The 3,649-nt window shown below is 49.0% G+C and overlaps 1 pseudogene; it reads left to right on the top strand.

Moving 5' to 3' along the window:
- Positions 1 to 1,408: 1,408 nt before the first annotated feature.
- Positions 1,409 to 3,166, top strand: LOC101002888 (annotated as a pseudogene).
- The last annotated feature ends 483 nt before the right edge of the window (positions 3,167 to 3,649 follow it).

Raw genomic sequence — 3,649 nt, 5'->3', positions numbered from 1 at the left:
GGCTAATTTTTTTCTTTTTGTAAAGGTAGGATCTTGCTATGTTGACCAGGCAAGTCTCAAACTCCTGGGCTCAAGTTAGCCTCTTGCCTCGGCCTCCCAAAGTGCTGAGATTACAGGCGTGAGCCACTGTGCCTAGCTTACATTATTCTTAATTCTTGCATAATATTCTAGTTTATTTCATCTTGCTCCCAATGATACAGTAGGTTCAGTCCAGTCAGGAGACAGAAAACCACACAGTAAATTGAAAATTTTAATAAAGGGAATTATCAACTAGGAGCAAGTGACTGACTATAGAAGGGATATAAAGTGTTACATATTACAGGAACAGCATATATAGGGAGTAGTCACTACCTCTAGGGCTGAGGCAAAGTACCCAAAGGAAGAAATAAATTTGGAATAGTCCCATCCCCTCCAGGGCTGAGATCCAAAATATGTTGGAGGAGCTGTGGACATGACCAACTGGACGGTAGTAGTCTAATGAGCTGCTGCAGGCTAACGTTGGCAATGGGTGCTGGTGGAACTCACTGGAAAATTGTCTCAGTGACACAGGTGTGGAAGCAGTCCGCAGTGGAGCCACTGATACTTGACAGGGTGAGTGCCACTAGAAGTTCTCACACATGCCATTGGCAGCCTTGAACAGAATCAGGAATAGACATACACTGGAACTAGGAAGAGAAAGCCCTTCCTCTTTTTTTTTTTTTTTTTTTTTTTTTTTTGAGACGGAGTCTCGCTCTGTCACCCAGGCTGGAGTGCAGTGGCCGGATCTCAGCTCACTGCAAGCTCCGCCTCCCGGGTTTACGCCATTCTCCTGCCTCAGCCTCCCGAGTAGCTGGGACTACAGGCGCCTGCCACCTCGCCCGGCTAAGTTTTTTGTATTTTTAGTAGAGACGGGGTTTCACTGTGTTAGCCAGGATGGTCTCGATCTCCTGACCTCGTGATCCGCCCGTCTCGGCCTCCCAAAGTGCTGGGATTACAGGCTTGAGCCACCGCGCCCGGCCGCCCTTCCTCTTGTAGTATCCTCCGAAGGCCCTCTACTGACAAAATGTTAGCATTCCACTAACGAGGAAGAAATGCTTACAGGGCCCAGCTTCATTATGGTACAGCAAGCAATCAATGGTGGATTTGGAACTGAAAGGCAATAAATAACTGGCATAATGTACATTCAGATTTTTTCCCCAATTTTTACCACCATAAACAATGCTGTGATTGTTAAAATTTCTGGCCCCAGGCTTGTGGTAGTGCCACGGAGATGGCAGGAGCTGGAGGTGGAGCAGGAACTCGCAGTGAAGGTCGAGAGTGCCCATGCACATCCATGCTACCCTTGGCCAGCAGAATGGATGGTGGGGCCTGGGGCCTGAAGACAACTCCCTGACCACTGAAGCTGTTTGTGGCAGTGGGCATGGGTGTGATGGATGGCAAGACAGGGCTGTTCCGAGGTCTGAGCCTCCGACTGATGTGACCCCTCTCCTTTGTAACGGGGGCAGCAGGAAGGTTTTCCCTCCAGATGAAATCAAGCAGGTTTCCAATAAGGATGGATATGAAGACTTCTCTGAAGCAGGCAGTGAAGGAGACTTCCTAGGGGATGATGATGCAGTGTGTGTCCTGTATGTTGGCCCACCCCCTGCATGCCATCTCAATGTGCTGCATGGTCTAATTTGTGGGATGGGAGGTCAAGTACAGTGGTGTCCTGAGCTCCGCTGAGAAGATTTTCAAAGAGGAAGGGCTGCTGGGATTCTTTGTTGGCTTGATCTTTCATCTCCTGGGTGAAGTAGTTTTCTTGTGAAGCTATAACCTGCTGGCCCACTTTTATCAATGACTACCTGGTAGATGACAGTGTGAGTGACACCTAGGGGGGCTGAGAAATGACCAGAATTGGGGTTCCCAGTTAGGCCAGGCCCTGTCCATCCAGAGCTACATCAAGTTTGTGATGGAGACTGCAGTGAGCACACTGACCTCCCCTTTCCTGCTGGTCGGCAGCCTCATGGCTGTGAACAACTGTGGGCCACAGGCTGGGCTCTCGCCTTACTCGCTGGTGTTCAAATCCTGGATTTACTGCTGTAAGAAGAGCTGCAGGGCCAGCTCTTCTGAGGCTCCAGCCTGCTTTTCCACCAAGTGTCATCAGGATCATGCTTTGACCTGGAGCAACCTGAGTCATCTTCAAAAAAAACACGCTGTCTCAACCTGGCCACTGTGGGTGAGGCCTGATTATCTCAGGACACCTGCAAGATGACTCCAATGCAGCAACAACCAGATGTGCTCCAGCCCAGCTGGGCTTCAGTTTCCATATTTGTCATGTGTTTGTCCAGATGTGGGGTCAGATGGGGGTGGGGCTGTACCCTGGGGATTAGATCACCTGCCAAACCTGGGGGAGGTGGGGGCTAGGTGGGGAATTGGCAGAATCCCCATACCTCCCAGATTTGCTGAGTCTGCCTGTTCAGAGGGCCAGAGAATGGCTTTTGGAGGCCCAGATTGGATGGGGAAAGGCTAATCAGGTCAGATCCCACCCCTGTCCAACCCCCTAGTTGGTCCAGCTCCTATCTTGCAGCTCAGCTGAAAGCATCATTCTTCTGCACAAGGCCACTATCATGTTTCAGCCTGTGCTAGGAGGCAAATGTTAGGCTCTGCCTTTATTTTTCTCAATACTTCTTTTGATACAAGGGCAGTACCTTCCTCTGAATAGGCAATCATGTGATTAGTCAGAATGTGTCCCCCTCATCTAATGCTCATGTATTTACTGGTGATGTCTTGTGTGCAGGATAAATACCCAGAGGTTAGGCAGATCAGTGACTCTAGTCCTACCTAGTTTAAAAGTCCATAAGGCCAGGCGTGGTGGCTCACACCTATAATCCCAGCACTTTGGGAGGCCGAAGTGGGTGGATCACTTGAGGTCAGGAGTTTGAGACCAGACTGGTCAACATATAGTGAAACGCCATGTCTACTAAAAATATGAAAAAGATCAGCTGGGCATGGTGGTGGGCACCTGTAATCCCAGCTACTCGGGAGGCTGAGGCAGGAGAATCTCGTGAACCCAGGAGGTAGAGGTTGCACTGAGTTGAGATTGCACCACTGCACTCCAGCCTGGGTGGCACAGTGGGACTCTGTCTCAAAAAAAAAAAAAGTTAATGGTAAGATTTGACCCTATCTCCTGCAAATAAATGTATTGGTGAAATAATTTTTTTTTTCTAACAAATTTCTAATCATGGCCAATTTTTTTCTTGTTAACCAGGGAAGCAAAAAGATGACAAGAAAGTATGCAAAGTTCAGGCTGGGCACAGGGGCTCACACCTGTAATCCCAGCACTTTGGGAGACAGAGGTGGGTGAATCACCTGAAGTCAGAAGTTCTAGACCAGCCTGGCCAACATGGCAAAACCCCATCTCTACTAAAAATACAAAAATTAGCCAGGCGTGGTAGTGCATGCCTGTAATCCCAGTTACTCGGGAGGCTGAGGTTGCAGTGAGCCGAGATTGTGTCACTGCACTCCAGCCTGGGTAACAAAGGAAACTCTGCCTCAAGAAAAAAAAAAAAAAGAGCATGCAAGTTTAGACACAGTATGAAAATGCAGAGGCTGTATAAAATCCTTACAGGCCCAGCGCAGTGGCTTAGGCCTGTCATCTCAGCACACTGGGAGGAGGAGGCAGGAGGATCAC

Source organism: Papio anubis, chromosome 12 (assembly GCF_008728515.1).
Source record: "Papio anubis isolate 15944 chromosome 12, Panubis1.0, whole genome shotgun sequence".
NCBI classification, from domain to species: Eukaryota; Metazoa; Chordata; class Mammalia; order Primates; family Cercopithecidae; genus Papio; species Papio anubis.
This window is presented reverse-complemented; position numbering and strand designations above follow the sequence as displayed.